This window comes from Panthera leo, chromosome B2, assembly GCF_018350215.1.
Source record: "Panthera leo isolate Ple1 chromosome B2, P.leo_Ple1_pat1.1, whole genome shotgun sequence".
NCBI classification, from domain to species: domain Eukaryota; kingdom Metazoa; phylum Chordata; class Mammalia; order Carnivora; family Felidae; genus Panthera; species Panthera leo.
Window position 1 is genome coordinate 107,460,292 of NC_056683.1, and position 11,590 is coordinate 107,471,881.

Below are 11,590 nucleotides of genomic sequence, written 5' to 3' on the forward strand. Positions count from 1 at the left end.
CTAATCTCTCAATCACGTGTGAAGGCCAAAGGATAAATATTCAAATTTGGGAGGAGTTTATTTAAAAACATATATTTAAGAATGTACTCCACCAAAATGTAAGTGGAAACTAAGCAAGAGGACAGCACAGAAATAAAAAAAAAAAAAAATAGGACATTAAACTTGGAATGCTATTAAAAGAAATGTCAAAATGAAAAACGTGCATCAACTTTAGAAGAGATAGCAGCAGGTTTTCTAAGAAGATTGTTTTCAAAACAATTATTCTATTCAACATATTTTATTGATTAAGAAGCTGGATGACTTAGTTATTTGGCCAAGGAGGCAAACATTTCTTTTGTGAACAAGAAAATAAATGTGAGAGTTGGAGGAAAATGTTAAACTTTCAAGAGAAAACAAACAAACAAGCTAACAAGAAATCTGCCCTAGATAAATGAAACAAATTGAATAACTGAGAGTTTAAAATAAATAACTCATTTGAACACAAGCCTTTGATATACTTCAAGAAAACAGCTTTCAAAATAAAATTACTTGTCTTCTGTTATTTGTCCAATTGCTATACTGGGTCCTATAGTGAATAATATTTACATAATAATAATATTAATGGTTTTCAATCTTTAGAATTAAAACTTAGGCATAAAACATGAGAATAATAGTTATATAAAACAATATAAGTGTTATAAACTTTGATAGTGGAAAAGCAATGGTATATGTTGGCTGGCAGGTTGAATGTACAACCAGAGTGTGGAATAGCATTGATGGTGTTTTCATTTTCCAGAGAGTAGAGAGTGTGTCTTAAATTCTATCCAGTTTCCAGGGCTAACTTGGTCAATGAGTACTTATCTAGTTCAACTAGGTGAAAAATCACTCTGTGATAATGTTTTAATCATAAAATGAAAATTTTAGAGTGTATTAAAGTCATGGTCATTGAGATAATATCCTGATTCTGAATATATATTTTAAGTAGCAATCTGAAAAGGAAAAGAAAATGTCTAAATGAAAATGTAAAACTAACAAATTGCCCAGTACTCTTGAAAAAATGGAAAAATACTTAAAATTTGATATGTATAAAACAATGTGTGAAACTGATAATAATGTGTACTTGAATTATTTATCAAGGAAGATAGTATTATGACCGTAATAACTAACATTTACCGAGCACCTACTATGTGCTGGATATGTAGCAAGTAGATAATGTATATAAGCACAAAGTAAATGCAAATGCATAGTTACCACCAGCATTTGAAAGGACAGAGGTGATAGGAGAAGCCCAGTGGAACCATTGAGAAAAGCATAACAGGAGAGGTGATACTGCAGAAGCTTACCAGTGACATGGACAACACGGATGATGCTCGTATCAAACTGCCATAGTGTTTGGATTCCCTCTGGCTATATTTTAAAAAGTGAATGTAACTGTTTTTGAAAGTTTTAAGTGTTATTATTTATATTGTGACAGAAATTAACGTCTTTGGTAACCATTTCAACTTAAGATGGAAAATGTAGAAGTCACTTTAATATTTGAGGGAATACAAAATTATTCAGAATTATTTCAGATAATGCCACCAAATAAGTATGAAGACGAGTGTAATAGCCAACCTTTATTTTCCCTTCCAATTTTTTAATATATGATTCAAGAAACACTTATTTAAAAATACACAAGCTCTTATTTAATAGTTGGCAAATGTTTTGGGATAGCAGTATCGCTTAATTGAGATTTTGCTTTCTTCTTTGAACTCATATTTCCATTATATTTTTACAGTGAATTTTACTCTAATACAATATAATTTTATGCTGCTTAAAGTCTTTTATTGGCCACCTATCATATTTATCTACAGCAAAAATAATTATATAAATTTTTAATTATGTTTATTTTTCTGGCCATAAAGTTCTAAGTGTTAACAAATATCTTTTGGATTGAGTTCGTGAAAATTATTACTACCCAATTGAACAAAACAACATAATATTATAGATTTTTGTAAATAATTATTAAATATAAAAAATAAAATATTACTGAAAATAATCTCTTAATAAGAATAGCTTATTTGCTCCTGAATGAATATTAGTTATTATTTGATTGAGGCAAAGTTCAACATAAATTATTTTTATATTTTTATATTCTCCATATATGTAAGCCCTGAAAAAACTTATTATCATAAATAAGAAGATAAAAATGGAAAGAGTTCTGGGGTAGCAATAACAATTCTTTGAACTCCTTCCAAGTTTTGTGCCAAAAATTCATACAGTGATCTATCATCAAAAATATTTTTATTAATCTATAAGCTGACAATTCAATTAGGTTCTCATCAATTTTGGTTGTAACTTGCAAAAAGATTTAGCACCCTGTCATTAGAGTCATTTTATTTCTTAATTTATACGAAGTATACCAAAAAGGCTATTTTTTACTGAGATGTATTCAATAGCTATTATTATTAATTTTGATACACATTTAATAAGTAGTCTTGATAAAATGCTTTCTTTTCACACACTTTCAATATATTGTTACAATCTCAGAACTATAGAATTAGCTAATATATGGAAGATGTTTATTTTACTCATTTGTTAAAGTCAGTCCTCATGTCAAACCAATCAGCCAAATCAGATTTACTATCTGTAAGGAAAATCTGACTTCACTTCTTAATCCAGTTACATGTGTTAATATGTGTATTCATGAAACCCTGTCACATCTGAATTCTAAATCTGAGAGAGGTAGTCACAGCACAGAGCCCTGCCAAGACTTTATTGCTTGGATGGAATCAAGCAGTTTTGGAGTTGAATTCTGTAAATGATTGGAATCTTGGGTGAAAATGTTGTAGGATGCATAAAAGAGAAATGAAGAAGTATGAGTCCCTGTCAAACATACCTCTAGATTTGACAGAAGCTGGGTTCCAAAAATGGGGGAAAAAAAGAGACATGCACATCATAAACTGATGTACTTTTGAAGTGAAAAATGTGAAAATATGATGGTAATATCGCTTATTATTCCTAGGGAAAAAAATAAAGGGGATACCAACAAAAAAATCAATGCACTTCACAGACTATGCTGTTATGAATCCAGATGGTAAAGTTCCCAAAATATAGAATGCCACATGTGTGTAAATAAGTGGCTAAGGTCTGGAAGAATATGAGCGCAGGTAAAAGGCTAGAATAGTAGAGAATTGTGACAGAGTGTTATTGAGGACAGGGAGTGAGCTGGACAAGGACGAGATCAGCCCATGGTTTCCTAGATGATGTACTACTAAGAGCTCTACTCAGCTATTTTTCTTCCATATTCAAGATCAATAAAATCAGTTTTCCAATTGGAAAAGTAAAGTCTGAAATACATTATGAAACAATAAAAGACACTGATCTCATTTATTTATTTTTTTTAACGTTTATTTATTTTTGAGACAGCATGAACGGGGGAGGGGCAGAGAGAGAGGGAGACACAGAATCAGAAGCAGGCTCCAGGCTCCGAGCCATCAGCCCAGAGCCCGATGCGGGGCTCGAACTCACCGACCGTGAGATCGTGACCAGAGTCGAAGTCGGACGCTTAACCGACTGAGCCATCCAGGCGCCCCTGACACTAATCTCATTTAAACGAAATCATTTTAAGTTTAATAAATTACCCTATCATTTATTGAAGGAGTTTATAACACAGTTGGAGAATTTCCATCAGTAGTATTTAAAAAAATCATGATTAACTTGGAGGCACCACATGAAGAGACTGACATTTTTCTAAAATTGTAAAAGTTTTAAAGATTGGGTGTTGATAAACTCAATGTCAATGTTAAAAAGTTTCTAGAACAAAAAGCTAAAATAATCAACCAATGATCTCTTACAAAATACCTCTTATTTCTCTCTTCCAAGGACCTGGCAGAATCTGTTGGTAAAAACCACAGGGGACCAGATCACAACTCAAGATGAGATAGATTTCATTAAAATTTATAGTGGCCCAAATTTGAACCATCATCATATCTGTATGTCTGTTGAGAATGCATGCATCTGGAAGATACTAAAGCAGAGACATCACCACAGACTGAAGGGCAATTGAGAGGATTCTTTTTTGGGTAGAAGTGTATTCAGACCATCTCAGATTTCAGTGCCGATTCTTAGTTTCTGGAATTCTATGCAACTGTCTTGGGTGAATGGAATAGACCTGCTTAAGGAGCACAAATTTCTTTGCATGCTTTCTAAGTTTCACCCATTAGCTCTTGGTAGGAGATGGTGTCAGTAGTAGGTCCAGAGAAGTGTGGAAACTCACACGTGCATCATTGGTGAGGGTGGAGTTGGAGAAGGAATTGCTCTCTGCAAATCTGTGCTATATGGATCATCAGCATAATCCACTGGGAAGACCAGTGTGGGTGTGGTTTGGATTCTCTTGGTGTTAAAATTTATCTGCCTCATGTTTAGTCTCTAAGAGGTCTTTGCTGCTTTTATGGATTTGGAGGCTCTGCATCACTGGCAAAATCTCCTTTTTGTTTGCTGCTATTGTATCTGCCCCTTACTCCTGCTGAAAAGTCAGTTACATGTTTTATTGATCATTCCATGTGGAGAGTCACCTGGATTTGGCCTTATCACCACAGTGCTTTTGGCCTTCAGTTTCTGCCTTGTGGGAAAAGAGGGGTATCCAACTTTCCTCAAAATTTTGAATATATGCATTTGTAGGAATTCATTAGTTTCCCATGATGAAAATTAATTTAAAATTACAGGCCTATGAAAAGCAGGAATGGAGGTATAAGATAGTTCTAAGAGGTGTGTATACGTGTATGTGTGCATGAATATTGAGATGAGTAGTTTCAGGCATAAACCTCACTTCAGGTTGAAGTGAGGTTTCATTTTTATGTGTACAACAGACTCTACTCAGCAATCTCTTAGCTTCCTTTATTTACAAACCAGGAACTTCAGCTGTTTTATTAAAGACTGGATGTGAAAGCTGAAGTGCTTTGCCGACACAGACATCAAAGGGACTTAAGTGTATTTTCCCCCATATGTTTTAGCTACTTTTTCCCTTCATGCCTGATATCAGAGAGTGCTAGAATGTAATACCTCACACCTCAAAGATTAAACACCTTCTCAGTTGGTATTTCTGTTTCAACTTCATTTCCTGCCTGCCACCTTCTATCATAAGCACCTTGCACCATGTCATGTACACACTTGGTTCTGTCTGAGCAATGAGACTGTGTTTTTGAAAAACATTTTTCTGCAAATAAGGAGCCTCTGTGTTGTCTTTGACGTGAGCTTAGTTGCTGAATGAATAGCTTTGTTGGACATCGAGATAAGATTATAATAGAGTCTATAATAGCAGTGCCAATCACGGATGGCAGAAAGGCTGTTATTCTTGGGCTGTTGTATTTGTAAATCATGCTAGATTTCCCATGGCTTAATCTAAAAATGCTACACTGTCAGTGGTAGAGGCTTACAGAAAGAACATCCTACTCTTCTTTACTGTGTAATAAATAAGTTCTAGGAAGGGCTCATATCATCTAAGGAGTCACTCAGGTGGGATTTTCACATCTGTACCTGACCTTGTAGGAGCCAGGAAGTTACCACACTCACTTGCATGTAAAATGATTCTTATTTCTGTTGAAAGTTGTATTTTTGTTTGTTTTAGTTTTCCTTTTGCTTGAATTAGAAGCATATGTCTTGAGATGGGCTAGGAAGTGTGGATTGTAGAGCTGTATGTCTAGGGGGCAGAACTATACAGAGGAAGAGGCAGGTCGGAGGATCAGTTAGGGGTGAGGAAGAAACTCTTACAAACAGGAGGACTTGGAGTTAGGTATTAAAAGAAAGAAGGAAAAACAAAAAGGAAGTATTTTCAAACATTCTGTAGATCTTCATGGAATTGGTATGTTCTTAAGGGTAAAACACCAAGGTATAGCTAAATAAACCAGATTTTGTGTTTCATTGCCTTATACCTTCAGAGATGTTTCATTTTTTATCTGGAGTAGGTGGCTTTTCATATAATTTTCTGTCAACTTTCATATCCCTTCTATATACCCCAGCCACTAAAAGCAAAGTAATCACCACTGCATAGCTATAATAACAAAAGAGCTGTGGACTGTTTCTGCATAAGGAAAGGACCTATTTCAAAGTATGTGCCTATGTAAAGGCCTATTGTGAGTTAGGAATATAAAATCCAGAAATGATAGTAATATTTTATAACTAACCACTTAAATGAGTCAATACTTATAGGGACACTCTAGGAAAATTATAAGGAAATAGTCGGCAAATTTAGTTTTAGAAAGAACATCATATTATATTCCTCAATCATTGCAGTTGAAAGATAAGCAAAATGAGGCTCAGAGAAATCAAAAATTGTGTCATAAGTTTTTTTTTAATGAGTTGGATGTGAAATCCTGATTTCTTGAATGTCATTCCTGCCTTCAAGCTCTCTTGGATGTATTTGGTATCTTCTATAATGGAAAATGCTCATAACCAAATCTGCTTGTTTTGTAATACATACAAGATTTTTTCTAAACCAGAAAATGTCTTTAATCATAAATTGTCAATTGTAATGAAGTAGCAATCAAGATCTAAAATACAACCAATTTCCTGTATCAAAAAAAGAAATTCTAAACATTGGATAACTGAGCAACTAACAAGAAAACTCTGGTTTGTTACAGCTACACTTCCAAATTATAGCCACAACCTTAGATTAACTTCAGACGCAAACTAAAATTACTAATGTTAGCTTGAAACAAGCCAGTTCCCTCACCTGTGAAAGTGGGGATTTGACCCACCCATGCTTGTTATATAGCTGTTAAGAGAGTTTTCTGACTCCAGGTTCATTAAATACTTGGATAGCATATTGAAGGCTGCCTATGTGGATTGATTGATGCGAAAGTCAAAAAGATGTTGTGATTTCTGACATTCCTGCAGCCTTGCTTAGAGCCCAGAACAGGCTGTGCAGTATACACGCAACTAGCCCCCTTCACGTCTGTAAATCAAGATGTATCTAAATCAGTATTTTTCCCAGATTCATTCTGCTGAATTTTCCAAAGCATATTAACTGATGTGGGAAAAGGATTTTATGCTACATACTTGAGAGGTGTAGTATGCAGTTTCCCAAAATTGTCAACACCGAACATACTTCATTGTGTATCTTTTAGGACAAAAAGTATATAAAACACACTATGGGCAATTTATTGAAGACCTGGGATTATTCTGAAGTTGTCCAAGTACATTTTTCTACCCCAACCTCTGCACACCTTTAGGAAAGATCCTTCTTCATCAGAGTTCAGTAGAACTTTTCTCAGCCTTTGACAAAAGTTTGGGTGGGAGAAACATACTTCGTTTAATCCTCTTTGCTACTCATATTTGGTAGATTTAAACTGGACTATATATTGTAATTCTGGTTAAATTTTGGGTATTGAACCTTGCTTCCTCTGAAACATTATAAGATATCAAATGTTAACAATGTCCTGAGACTGGAATTATGAAAATTAATCCTCTTAAAAGCCTACTACAGGAAAGGAACTTAGTGCCCTCCCTTTACGAAAACAGGAACATGGAAACTTGTATGTATAGTTCTTACTATATGAAAGTCTTGCCACCACATCTAGCTGGCTCATCCTCTCTAAGCCTATCTTCAGAAAAGTGTGTTGAAACAAAAGACGTAAAGAGAATAACTAAAATGAATACAGTGTTTTTAAAAGTTCTCTGGCCAGGTTTTTGTTTGTTTGTTTGCTTTTAGAGAGAGAGTGAGAGAGAGAAAAGCTCGAGCATGCAAGTGGGAGAGGGGCAGAGGAAGAGAAAGAGAGAGAATCTCAACTAGGTTCCATGCCCAGCAGAGTCGCATGTGGGACTCGATCTCATGACTGTCAGATCATGACCTGAGCCAAAACCAAGAGTCTGACACTTAATTAACCACCTGAGCCACCCAGGCACCCCTGGCCCGTTTTATTGGAGAAAAATTTTGCACAACTTACTCTTCATCAGTCTGTTCTGGCATGCTTCTCATGATATTTAAAATCACTTAGAAAATAAAACACAATCATTTTACAATTCAGTAAATGAAAACTGGTAATCATCAAACTAACCATGGTTATCTTCAAAAATTATTACACTAACTGTGTTCTTGAGGTTGATCAAAGATACTTAGAGCCAAAGACACTTCCCATGTAAGATGCATCATATAAAAGCCCCTGGGTGGCTCAGTCGGTTGAGCATCAGACTCTTGATTTCGGCTCAGGTCATGATCCCAGGGTCATGGGTTTGAGCACCATGCTCATAATGCTTAGCATTCTCTCCCCCCGCTTTCTCCTCTCCCCCTCTTTCCTCTGCTTACGCTGTCTCTCTCACTCTATCAAAAAAATGCATCGTATAAATCAGACTTGGTTTTATCTCCAGCACTTATAAAACCAGACCTAGGAAAAGAACGAGGTCTGGAGACACATGCATGGTCTTAATATAGCAAATGTTGATCTTGTCCTGATGGTTACAAAATCAGAACAGCAAGAATATTTGCAGTATTTTATCAATTAATTAAAAATTCATAAGTTGAAAGCATAATATGATATGTTGTTTGTAGGCATTTCTAAGAAAAAGTTCTAAAAGATTAAACTCATTTGAAAGAATAGCATATTATAAAATGATTTGTTTTGTATCATAAATTTTAATTATAATAGACTTTCACAAATATTTTCCTATGTATTTGTCACAAAATACAAGTGAGGTGAGTGGTTAGGAACTGTACTTTACAGACAAGAAGTCTGAAGCTCCAAATTGAAAAGGCAGATATCAGAGCTGGATCTCGGGCCCAGGGTTCCTGACTCGTCACACCACAGCTGTTTGCATTGTCTCATAGTTGCTCTTTAATGGTTCATTGACCCACCTTCCCTCACCTCCATTACTTATCTCTCAGATGTCATTCCAGTTCAGGAAATAATTTGTAAAAACCAAGAGGTAGTAGTAGGGAATTTCCAAAACAATTCTGCAACTGAAGAAACGTATCTAGGAAGAGTAAGAAGGGAGGCATACTGTTCTGGTAGTTAGGATGGATAGAGGCAGTGACATCGTGAAGCCAGTTCACACAGGTTCGAAAGAGCCCATTGTTAAATTTACAGCAATTTTGCTTTTTGTTAAATAGTGATTATCAAAAATTAATTTACATAAACTTGTAATTGAACATTATGTTAAAAACAAAGGTAGTAAGTCCTGGACTTGTCACTTCCTACTTATTTTACAGTGGTTTACTATTATCTATGCTTTTGATATTATTTACATCCGTGGTGTCTGTATGGTGGAAATACTGTCATGTTACCTGCTTTTCCCTGTCCTGCATTGGTAGTCCAGAACCAACCACGATGGAAGTATTTACACCATGAAAATGACAAATGCTACAATTGTTGTTTTGTTCATTGTCTGGACTTTTAAAAAATGGAGAAAATGTTAATAATGCAGATTAAATTTAAAAATGTGTCTGTAGCTGTTACATTGTGAATAGCTCAAAAAATGGAGAAAATATTTGTCTAGTATTTGAAACTACTATCTGATTCAGCAAAGAAATTGCTCATGTCAGTGAAAACTGAATGAAGTCTGACAAACGTTTTGTTATTTCACTTTAGACTCACTCTATAATGTAAAAGAAAATATCAACTAACATTTATGTCAGAACTCCACTTGTTTGTCAATAACATGAGATATTTCTTTTTGGAATAAGATCATAATCAAGCATTTAAACATAGTTTACCTTTGTGGCACTATTGTTGGGCATAGGATGAAAAGAAAAACTGATAATGGATTTTATAAGAAACAACAAGTCACACTAAAGTCATTGGTATGGAATTTATAGTGATGGTTATTACATATTTTATCACTATTTGTAAATTGGGAGCTAAATGTTCTTAAGGTAGTACATTTTGTAATAAACTTTTTTCACCCCTTGGAGAACCAGTTAAACACTTATCATACCACAGGATGGAGGACATGCTTTGTTACAAGATGAGCACTCTGCCAATGAGAGAGATACCAGAAAAATCTGTGCTTGTCCCTTTGTAATTCTCTTTGAACAAGAGCTCTAATTATGTATAATGATGCCAGTTTTATGTAATAGACCTCTGTGATTTTTTCCAATATTGTATGGGGAGGGACTCTTTTCTACATGTGAGGTCTTAGCTTTAAATGCCAGAATGCATTTTCCTTGTAAAAGGTCATCAACTTACATAGACAAGTGGAGGACAAAAAGCACTCACTAGCTGTAGGTAAGCTTGATGAGTGGCCCTAATATTCTTTCTTAACACTCTCCTTTATTTCACTTTCTTAGTATCCAGTACCATACAATGATGTTATCTTCTGGAACTAAGCCCCACAGGTCTGGTGCATCTTTGGTCCTTCAGAGCTTCACTCCATTGATGTGACTTCTCCAGAATGAGTCATAATTTACGTTTCATTCTATCCCCTTGGGGCTCTGCGTTATATTATGCTACTGTAATGGTAGTCACCAAGGAGTTACTGGCATCCAAGTGATATATGTTCATAGTTATACTTATTCACTTTTATACGCGTTTTCTGGTCATGATTTAACCCCAATTGATAACTCTGTGGTTGAGATTCTAAGCATGTGGCACAATGGTAGTGGTGGAGAATATTCAATAAACAATTGTGGATTGATTGATAGGATGTCCTTCTAGACTCCTTCAGGCATACCACTTCCAACTTCTGTACTGAAGGCCAAATTAGTCATATGATTTCTTCTCCCTTTTATTGAATTTTGAATGAAAATTAATTTATGCAAAATCCAAAATTGCAGAATGGTTATCTACCAGTTTTCTGGTAAAGCTGTCTTGGGCTTTAGAGCTGGCTTGCTTTGTCATTCATATATGCCCTGTTGGTTTTTATTTGAGGTTTAACTTGTACTATAGTTAATCATACTTAAGTTCCATTTGTAAAAGCCTTGATGAGACAGCAGAAATGTCTGAAGAGAAGACGAAATCATGAGATGCCATGGTCTTTTGACTTCCAATTGAAGAGTGGAGGTTAGTTACAGGTCAAAGTGAATGAAGGGATGTTTTCTTGTCATAAGAAGCTTGCTAAAGTAAAATAGGGGAATCTTACTGAGAATACATACTTCCTTTTAAAGCTTCCATGGCTACTGTATGATTTAAATAGGAACATCAGGGTGTTCTATATATTTAATGTATGAAATAGTTACCTGACCATGAACATCACAGAGAGATGTGGGTTAAGGAAAGTTCTTTGTAATTAGGCGGACTGGCTTCCAGTCCTGGATCTGCCTACGCAGAAAACTTAATCTTTCTCAATTTCAATTTTGTTATTTGTAAAGCTGGAGATTATTTTTAACGTATAATACCTACTTTGTTAGGCTGTTTTAAATATTAAATAAGATGAAAAACATAAAATGGTTAGCAAAATTTCCACTCACAGATGTTGATGGAAACATTTTGCAAAGAATATTTCCATGATGTAAAACCTTATTGAGAAGGCAAGTTGGGGAATAGTTTCCCTTCAGAAAATCTTTTATTTCATGGGCTACATACTGACTTTCTCTGTTACTATTCTAAAATGGTGCTACTTCTTAAAAATATTTTAATAAACTACAAATAGATTTAGCTACTTTAAAAATGATTTGCTGAGTTTTTTGAGGATTGTTCAA

General features: G+C 34.8%; 1 non-coding gene across 1 annotated transcript; it reads right to left on the minus strand.

The window, feature by feature from the left end:
- Positions 1 to 8,313: 8,313 nt before the first annotated feature.
- Positions 8,314 to 8,445, minus strand: LOC122220852. The gene has a single exon (XR_006203019.1). It is a non-coding gene; the product is annotated as a small nucleolar RNA SNORA72 (small nucleolar RNA).
- Between the last annotated feature and the right edge of the window lie 3,145 nt (positions 8,446 to 11,590).